The sequence below is a fragment of the Plectrocnemia conspersa genome, unplaced genomic scaffold (assembly GCF_051122295.1).
Source record: "Plectrocnemia conspersa isolate PC_06_02 unplaced genomic scaffold, ASM5112229v1 ptg000011l, whole genome shotgun sequence".
In the NCBI taxonomy this organism is placed as follows: Eukaryota; Metazoa; Arthropoda; class Insecta; order Trichoptera; family Polycentropodidae; genus Plectrocnemia; species Plectrocnemia conspersa.
Genome location: NW_028277175.1, coordinates 19,570,058 through 19,581,459, shown reverse-complemented (window position 1 = coordinate 19,581,459; position 11,402 = coordinate 19,570,058).

The following is an 11,402-nucleotide window of genomic DNA, read 5'->3' as shown; positions in this document are numbered from 1 at the left end:
TTCGAGGATGCTCCGCTTTGTTATGCGGAGCGCGTGTCACTTTAATAATTGATTGGCGATTCAGGTTCTGCATCCATGTCGGGATACAATTCATTGCATTCTTGGCGTAGCGTCTATTCAATGAAGCACTTTTTGTTAAGCGTCGGTGTCGACAAACCGTCAATGCTCTGTGACTTTCGGCTGCGGTATTTACAGTGTCCTAGAGAGTTACGATCGCGTCCATTATCCTTGCCCTTTGTGGCCAGGGCGGCAGTGCTATAGAACGCTGCTTTTACACGAATCATCCAGTCTCATGTCAAAAATGTAAATATTTTTAGTATATGTGTTACTTCATAATAAATTTAACATTTTGACATGTTGGGTTACATATAAATCAGTTTATATTATTTACTATTAGGCATCATTGTGTGGAAACAAGAATCTCACATTTCTATATCTAGATATTTCACATTTAAATATTTTTCTTGTGTTTCTTACTACATATTCTGGAAATATATTACGAAATTATAAAAAAGAGCAAAAGGACATTTTAAAAAAAATTGAAGGGTATATTAGTATGTGCATTTTTAAATGTATTCATTGAGCCCTTGAAAGTAAAGATGCAGTCGACCTTTGCGCCATTTTCGAACTGAAGAAGCGCAACCTTAAGCCATTGTACAATATAAACTTTCAGATCTGGTTTTGGCATTCCGGATCATGTACTTATATATTATATTATTGGCAATCCTTGATAAGACCTGTATAATGACAGTGAAAACGAATTTAAAATCAAGTGGCTTTCAGTTAATAATTCGAGTGTTTATTTTTTAACAACTCGCACAATTTATATAACAATATTTTTATTATGCGGTGACCATATCAATTACTGACACATCAACGCCGGATTAATTACTGGTAGTCATAAGGCAGAAATCGTTTTCTGATCGGAACAAAAACCGGTGGGCAACTTTCGATCTGCGTGAATATATTTTTTTACGAGCGATACCATTTTTTCGCAAAGTTGACAGCAGCGATAAATCTAGAAAATATTCTACAACTTGACGTTTATGTTTTTTACAATTACATTCGATGGGATTTGACGTGGCTTAGGTCAGATTTGTTCAGAGGTATATAACCTTCGACATGTCCATTTTTATGTAAACACTATAAAAAATCTCGTTTGATGATTGAGATTTTTAGAACGATAAACTTGTTAATCTTCTGATTACATTATAAGATTAATCGTTATGGGGTCATCACGGAGATTCGCATTAGATAGTTTGGTTTCGCACAATTACGACATCGCTACCGAAACGTTTTATTAAATCGAAGCATAATAATAATGCTACACTTTCGTTTTCACGCATTGATTTGATTGATAATAAAATTTTAAGGTTAATTTAAATCTGCCACCATTACTAATAATTACGAACGTAGCGCTAATTAGTCGGGCTATAAAAATCGACACGACCAATTTAAATATTTAAATTCAATATACATTTTTACGTAACATTAGCTATAACACTTTTTCATATAATCGATAAGAGTTTACAAATAATCGTTGTTTTCAACTATTCGAAATATACTTTGTAACTGCCGAAATTTCTCATATTTCCGAGTTAATAATGTGCAGCTCCGGATAACTCTAAAAAATAAATTAAATTTCTTCTTAATACGTATATTGTTTAATTTTAAGTCTATCTAAAGTAATTGCTTATTTTTAAATAAATGAGTACAGTCTTAGATACTTAAAATTAATCTTCGTACTGAATTAAAGTTTAAAACACTAAATTCTCTGCTATTTTTTAAATTAATATAAATAGTCTTGATACTAATTTGTTTTTTTATAACATTCATTATTAAAAAAATATTTTTTGATTTCGCATAACTTAAAAATAGTCAACCCAACGTTCATAGATTAAAACCAAAAAATGTGAGAAATTTTATACAGACATTGATACGATGTTGATTAACAAATTAATCATTTTAACACTGTATCTAATCATTGAATATCAATTTTATTATAATGATGACATGATCGTTTAAAATATGTTATATAAACCTATCCCCGACACTATCATATTGTCAATAATAAACACTCTCTCTTTTATAGCCCCGGATAATAGAAAACATATTTTGAGACACGATTGAGAAGAGAAGTATCACTTTGAGGAGTAGATATATTTTTCTGGTACAAGTTTATTACTATCTGGATCTATTGCGCGAGATCGATAAAGAAGCCCGATACGTGTCCAATTCGTTTATCGGTATGTCGCCATCGAACCGTTGGAAACGTTCCCATTGTAACGTAACAAAAACGTAGAAACGTATCACCCGGTGGGGTGTGAGGCAAGGTGGCACATAAATTATTCACGGTATTATTTCCCTATCGGTCCGACGTGAAAACGCGTAATGGAGCCATCATCCGATAATGACAGAATGGAAAGTTTAAGGTCTGGTGCGGTCAGATTTTTGTGACCGAACGTGACGAATCTGACAGAGCGCTCTCAATGTCGACCGCGAGATTCTCTATGACTTAATCGACGATTATCGACCGCTCAGGGAAAGCTTAATTACTCTCGAGGCTCGAACGATGATGAATGGTCTCAATGTATATATACAACGGTAGGGCCTCGACATACTAAAACCATTGAAAAATGCCTCGTGCGACAATGTTTTGCCTTTTTGAGGAGGAAAAATATTATGCTCTTGGTGTAAATAGCTCGTTTAATGTTTGATAATTAGTTGGTACAAATAAGTACTATGTATATTTTGTTTTTTTCTGTGGTTAAATTCTAAGGATAATGGATCTGAAATAAGATGATTTTTGATTGTTTAATTATTAATTTTAAGTAAATACGTAAATCAAGAATTTCACGAGAAATGTGCAAAATGATGATTTATTATTTCTTATAAAAAGTGTTTTTAGTAAAAAATACTATTTTCAATAACCTTTGCATTTTTATAAATAAGTAGTAGTTTAAATCTGCTAAATTCACAGCTGTATTCAAAGCAGGTAGCGATAAAAGATACAGGGATTTCTCATCAATACTGAAAATATTCTGAAATAAAATAATTTTCGTTTATTTAGTTATTAATTTACGGTTAATACTAATTTAGTATTTATTCTCAATGATTTCTTGAAAAAAATGCAAAATTATGATTAGGGTTTTCAATAATCTTGTAAAGCATTTTTTGTTGAAAATCAAATTTATACGAATATTTTTAAATAGTTTTTAACTGCTGCAATTAAAAGAAAAAGTAGTTGCTAAAATCTGCTAAATTCACAGTTACATTCAGAGCAGGTAGTGAGAAAAGAGACAGGGATTTTTGATAAAAATATTGTTTTACAGTATAAGTTGTAAAACTCTGACTTTCTTGAATGACAATTTTATCTACATACTATTATAAAAACAGATGATTTAAAAAAAAACAATGGAACAAAAAAATGTAACGTGATAAGCTTTATTTATGAAAATAGAGTAATTGTTTTTGTTGTGATAACATTTTAAACTAAGGGTTCAAAATTCATAATTTTCTAATTAAAATTGATTATAACAATAATTTGACACAAAAGAGGTTGACATGATTTTTATTCAATCAGCGCCTATTGTCGTGTAAATAATTTTATAAGCACTGTTTTTCATTTTAGTTTGTAATTAAATTCGTTCAAGAATCTCATATCTGCAGCAAACGCTCATTTCCAGAGTCGTTCAGTATTTTATAATAATAGCCGAGGGCGGGGTTTTCCGTTGAGAAAAACTTCAAACGCTCTTTTGAGTACCAATTTGTTCAATAAAACTTTACATTGACAGCCATTAAACTGCTGTATAGTATGAAAAAGAATATTCGGCTTTTATTTCTGATGAAAAAATCTGACAATGGTTAAATTTACAATAGCGAATATAGTTTAACTGGTTCAATAACACATATTTTCCACAAAATACTTACTGGTGATTAATACAATGAATAAACAGAGCGTTTTCGCTAGCTTAATTAAGTTTTAAACCACTTAATTTGCCTCGTTATTTAATTGCCTATTGATGTTACTCACAATGTGCTCAACCTTACAAAAAGCTGATACATTGAAATATATATATTTTCCCCAGGACATATTTATTCGGCAACAATCAAACCATTAGTACATGGCTTTCCTTTATTAGTTACTAAATTACCTACTCCTGAACTCACTTTCCTTTTTATATTTTCGCAAAAAAATGCGCTGTGATGAAAAATTCAGTTTTAAACTTCACAACTTTTCTGATCGTTGCTTTGTCTGATCATGTCGAGTGATTAGTTTAGTGATTGCAACGTTTATAGTATTATTTTAGTACAGTACAGATCAGCGCACAATAATAATAAAAAACATTCAAACTTCCCTCTCCTTCAAAAAGTTTTGCCAGTGACATGGTAAAAATTCACGGGTAATGTAATGAGAACAAAACATAACAAAAAGCGTTACACTGAAGACGCTGCCAAATTATAACTGCGTAACGTCACAGTAGAATGCAAAGCAATAGGAACACCACATGCAAGCATATCTCGCAACTTCTCAACTCGACGATTGGCCGTTATACAGCGCATACTTTAAAATTTTAGTGAGTTTGAACATATAAAATCCATTCTTAGTCTGTGGGCCGGATTAAAATAGGCAGCGGTAGTTAGCTCTCATGTTCTTAGATGTAAATGATTATATTATATTATATATCCTGTTTTTATGACGAGCAGATTTTCATCACTACATCAAGGTACATACTGAGAGATATGTTTAGCAAAAAAGGTTAAAAAAACAAGCTATTTTTAGAAGATTACTAAACATTTTGCAAAAGTGAAATTTTCATAGAAATGTATCAAAAGTGGCAATAATAAATAATTTTCACCCAAAAGTGAAGTCAATTTACACTTCAGTTTATCGATATATGCATTTTTTTATTAACACATAGACTCCTATTTAAACAATAAATAATACAATTATATAATATTTAGATCGTTTAACACAATTAGGTGTTTTTGTGTTAATAATTGTTACTATTATATGTAAATAATAATATTATATATCAGTTATTACTGATATTTAATAAAGGACATTTTAATAAAATTAAGGAAATTTTAATAAAGTCACTCAACAGTATCCGAATATGTTTTTAAATAAGACGTGTACAAAATATATTCGTACTATTTTTTATTTTGGAACGATTGCTCAATGGAACAATGCATGAGCGTGTTTCGGAGCAAAAAGCTGCAATTCAGCTAGAAGCTCGTGAGTGCTTTTAAAGTATTTACAAAGTTAAATACAAAGATTTTAATATAGTAAGGAGCAACGGGTCATCAAATTTAAATGTGAGGTTCGCACACCTCAGATTTTTCGATGCCTCCCTAGAAAGATTGTTTGTAGTTGTTTCCCTTTAATCATATGGGCCCTGTGTATCAGCTTTTATGCATATGGACAAACTGCAGAGATTTGTTTTTGCGTCCTTTTATTTGTTAGCCCACATTTTGCGTTCTTTTATTTGTAAAGATATATAATATTGTAAAGAAGCAAAGTTCAAGTTTATAGAATCATTTTATTATAAACAACAGTCGTTTTAAAGAAACATCATAGTCTCATACAAGATTATTTTCCACATTACTGTTCTTGCTACGCAGCGACAATTAATGATGCCGTTTACAGTTTTTGATAAAATATACAATAAAAAATTATAAAACTCTAAAATATGATTAGTACAGTAAAAATACTAAGCAGTAAAAGAAAGTTCATAGAAGATGTCAGCATTTAAAGCATCGTTCAGTTTTTTTGCCAGCGTGGGAATTGTTAAAGTATGTCATTATCTGAATCATTAACTAATATAATACATATTATTTAGGTATACATATACTTCAATAAAAAGAGTTCATTTTTCAATGAATAAATAAGCAAGTGTCAACATAAAATAAAAAAGTCCGAATGAGTAATTATTATGTTTATGTCATTTATAAACAATAAAAAACAGCAGTGGGCCCAGATCTTATCTTTAAAGCTTTTTCAGTGTATATTTATTACTCTTTTAAGTATTGCAAATCATTAATGATAAATTGCCGACTATATTCCATGTACATAGTTACGAAAAAAACTTGTTGTCATCGAAATAGCTGTTCAGTTAAAATTAAATGATACACGATAAATACTATATAATATATCTAATTGATAAATAATTTCTAGAGATTTTATCTTATATTTCGTGTGTGATCAACAAGAAGTTGGTTATAGTGATTGTGAAATATACCTATATAAATGTCTTATCTCATCTTATACATTTCCAAGCATCTGGAAGTGCAGAATTCTGCAAGGAAAGATTAAACCTGAACTATGGAGTTTTAGGAATACTTTTTGATTTTAATTTACTCAGCTCAAAGTTGTAAATCAAGACTGATATTTTCACGATAATTTGGAGTATCATATACAGTTTTATTGTAATCTAAAAATCCGATTACATCACTGTTAACTATGCGTCTCAAATAAATGTATCAAAATTGTTTCGGATTACTAATTATTGATTGCTTATGCGAAAGATAAAACCCACAAATAAAAACATTATAATCAAAAGCTTAGTTATCTAGTGCGATATCGGCAACAATTAAAACGAGTGACTTGAGAAGCGTTTGGAATCTCCTCACCTGTTTGAGAATAATGATTTGTCGAGTCGGCATGAGCTCGCGAGCGCAGGAAAGTCGCTTTGGCGCCATTGATTAACAAGCCGAGGTCGCGACTTCGTATCCAACAAGGTCGAAGAAATTCGGCGTCCGGAAAAATTAATTTACACACCGTTGCTCATGAAAAATTCCAAGTGACGCGCATACCGAACAAGTTCGGTATCACATAATAAAAAAAATATATGGGAGGTGGGACGCGATATTGAATTACACGAATGTGACGTTTTTATCGCATATCTTTTATCTTCATCGGCTTGTCGGTGTAATTACAGAGCGATCAATAATTTTTGCGCGCTTTCAATCATCATTAAGTTGTTTGCCAAAAAAAATGGATTAGAAACGTTTGAAAGTGCGTTAGACAAAAATGGAGTAGTTTTATATTTTACGGTGGCGTAACCGCAATGATGCTCTTTTTATTCCGGTAGTGCAATAATTTCTCAAGATAACAAATTCGTGTGAGGAAGTCGTGAAATTTAACAAAAAAGGATTTACGACAATTTTATACTACGTTATATAACCTAGTGTTAGTTATGTGTGTGTAAAACGTTGATGACGACCGTTAAACGAAGTGTTATATTATATTTACTTGTTATAATGTCGGTGCCCATTTATATAATAGTACAGTCCTCGACTTGATTAATTGCTTCCTAAGGTTTTTCTGAAAGTCGAAAAATCGTATTGATTATAATTCATTTAAATACGTACATAACGTAGTATAGGTGTATGTATATACAAATATTTAAGTACAAACCTTGTAGACATTTTCTTTTCTTCTTCACTTAATCCATAGCATACGATAGAATCATTCACTACTTTTGAAACTCTTGCAAATCATTCTTGCTCAGATTTAAAAATTAAACATATAATAAAAAGTTGTTGATAGTTCTCAGGTTCATTCAAATCTTCACTGTCATTTCCGTTGAAAACGTTATTTACTTACATATTTAAATTAAAGTAAGACACCGTGAGCTAATAAGTACCTTAATGCATCACAATGGTTAGAAAACATTACATAGTTTTATTATAATACACAAAAAATACAAGTAAGATAAAAAATAATACGAACCGGACCAGCTTCTCGTGGCTGACATTAAATGTGCAATGCCAGATTATTAGGGAGCCGGATGGTTGTCGCCATCCGGTCGACTAGCTCTAACAGACATTAAAAGAGGTCGTGATCATGGTTTTCATAGACGTTCCAAAACGTATTGCAACGCTCCTAAAAGAAAGGCGCTGAGATACAAGAACGGATTATTCCTAAATGAAGGTATCTCAAGAACCTTTTCTAAACTTTCCGATTAAGAGGGAGTATTTGGTTATTCGGGGATTACAAATTATAGAATGCTGCGAATTAAAGTGTCATAGAGACATGTCCGCATAGCCGACTCGCCTATGGCTGTCGCCATCCGGCTTAATGTCAGCTACGAAGAGCTGGTCCGGTTAGTATAATTTAATTTTAATATTTTACGATTTTTTTTATTGCTTCTTTCTATGTATTATTTTTATTAAATTTTTGTGTGCTCAAATAATACTACAATTTTTTTCTGGGGTAACCTGTTAGGTCACGATGTTTTAATTTAATTTAAATACATAAATAACGGATCGGCAGAGTGAAAGCCGAGCATCTTTGAAGATTTTTCGCAAATGTCGTTACGGGTAGAGAGAAGCTCTATTAGCTCTCAAAAGTATAATTTGATAGTGAACGAGATCGAGAATATACCACAAATATCACTCCATACAGAAGAGTCTGCAATAGATAGAATGCATTTAAACCATTTTAAATCATGTATATGTAAAAGAAAAGTCTAATTCGTAACTGCAATATTTTTGTTATTAATTAATAACATAAAAAGCAGAGGGTCCAGGTTTCCCTTGAGAGTCTTCGAAGGGGTGAAATATTATTGGATGCCAAAGGTTTACCAATAGCCGCGCATCCGAGGTTAACTAATATCCCATGACATACACTGTCAAAGGCCTTCTCAAAATCCGTATATTTGTATTCTCATCGAGAAATTTTGATACGATTTTGGTGAAAGACAAATGATAAAAAAAAGTATGTATTTGTAAGATGAAAGATTGTTTTTTTGTTTTCATTATAGTCAACAGCAATTAAAAATAGAATATTAAATATCAGCTTATTATCTTTGCAATAATTTTTCACATCTTACAAAAATGATTTAAAAAAAGATGTAGTCAATTATGTTCTTTAATTAGATTTTTATATAACAGGTAGCAATGTTTTGAAAGTATTATCTAAGGGACACAGGGTTTCACTGAAATAAATTAGAAATGATTTGATTTTGCAATCACAAAAATAATTTTGTAAGTGGGATATGTATGTATTTTGCTCTCTAATTCTCTAATATGCAATTGTTTTAGGGACATAACGTATTATTTAATGTTAAGTCATATGCAACGAAATTTAGGTTAAATACTCACTCTAACAGAGTTTCCCAAACTATGTTCAGTGGAACAAAATTCAAACATGTTTGACTTCATATTAACAGGCGAGTACTACAAAAGGACTATATATTTAGCAGATGGCGTATATTGTTTTTGTTTGACGCGTATATTGACACGACAGCCGATTGTCATTAGTCTGTCGACAGTTGCCAAGATTGCCAAGTCGGTAAACCGCGCTGATAAATTCGTATTCCAGAAATAAGTGTATTGTTTTAATGATTAAAATTTAATCAAATTTGAATCTAAACTATTTGTAAATTAATTACATGCCATTAGGCTTATATATAGGGCATCAAAATACCCGCCCAAATTCATTACCCGGTTATCGGGTAAATGTTATAAAGGATCCGGGTACCCGGTTCTTTTTCGGGTAATTTTTGTATACTGTTACTATTATATTTTACCCGGAATTCAAATTTATGTATTTTGAATTTTATCTTGAATTATCTTGAATTTCAATCATAATTCATTTTACCTTTTCGACCCGCTTATCACTACCTACTCTGTATGCAGCTGTGATTTTAACGGACTTCTTGAAAGCACCGAATATAGGCCTTAACCAATCTCTAGATCGGTTTTGCAAAATAGAAAAAAGACGGAAAATTTTGCTTCTTTAAAATCGTATGACAACAAATGTTTAATTAAAAAAAATTAAACATTATATTAAAATGAAAAGAACCGGTTATCCTCTAAAATCTACTCCTTTAAAAACACGCGAGTACCTGGTGGCCTGGTTCCGGTTCTTACCCGGTTTGAAATCCCTACTTATATAGTTTTAGAAGAATAAATTGTTTAAATTTGCGTAAAAATTACATTTTGACAAAATTGTATTTTTTATTGTATCTATAATAATAAATAATATTAAAAAATGCAACTTTAATAAATGGAAGACGTGTTTATTTAACTGATATAACTACGATTGTACAATAAAATGGTTAACTATAAAATCTATGATAAAATTAAAAAAACAAGTATCAAGTGAGACTTTAAACCGACCACTAATATACGGACTTTGTGCATTAACCCTTTGAGCGGTATCGCCGTACATGTACGGCGCTCGAATTTTTACTGTTTTGAGGTTCCCCAGATAGTTATATATTTACATACTATATAACTGAAGAAATAATAAATAAAAATATTTTATAATATTTTTTGTAGTTCGATTTATTGTAAATTATTTTTATAAATAATAATACCAATAAATTATAGAGTGCGAAATAAACAAACATACCAAAAAATATTTTATATTAATTTTAAAAAAATATTGAAAGCCTCTGAATTGATAAAAAATACACATAAGCTGATTAATATATAAAAAATATTTAAAATAAATAATAAATAAATAAAAATGTGTCTAAATAAATTATTAAAATATACTAATACAAAAAAGTAGTAAGATAAATCAAAGCAATTAAACAATCAATCAATTTGGAAGTCATTCATTTTTTTATTTAATTTAGTATAAATATAATATAAAATAATAATAAAAAAATAGCAACAGAAATAATTTTGGAAAAATACGTAAAATTAACTCACCCCCAGCTTAAATAAAAAATGTGTGTAAATTAACTCTTTACTGAAAGGGTTCATGCGTACACAAAAAATACGAATTTTAAGTGTGTCTCATTTGATCTCTGAACGTGACATAATAAGCAATGGATATTAAGTTAAAATTAAATAATATATATATTTTATTAAATATACTTTTATATGTTAGATATTAAATTAAGAGTAACAAGAGATTAGAATAATTATTAAAATATAATATAATTATCCCATCGATCATCACGGATTAGGTTTTCCTAGATTTTCTCAATCTCACGGATCTGGATAAATAGATTGCACATAGTGACATCTATTAAATGTAAGCTTAATATTTATATAAACATTCTGCTGACGTAAAATACTCAATGAGAATAATATCACCAGATGATGCTGAAAGAGATCCATAAAAAAACACTACGCTGTAAAATTCCGTATCGTTTTATATTCAATACTAGCCATTAAAAACGTGCACAGCTGCACAATATTAACTAAGCAATTTATGAAATTTCTGCAATTAGAATGTGTTTTTTTTTTCTATTATTTTGTATAATCAAGGCTGTTATGATAGAGTGGGATCTGATAACGGAAAAGTACCATAAAACAAATCTCGTAGGTTTAGATCTATTCGATTTTCTTGTGATACTTATTTTTTACATAAATTTTTGCTTGTTGTATTTTTAAAAGGTAAAGAAGTACATATGCGTACTTAAATACATTTTAATGAT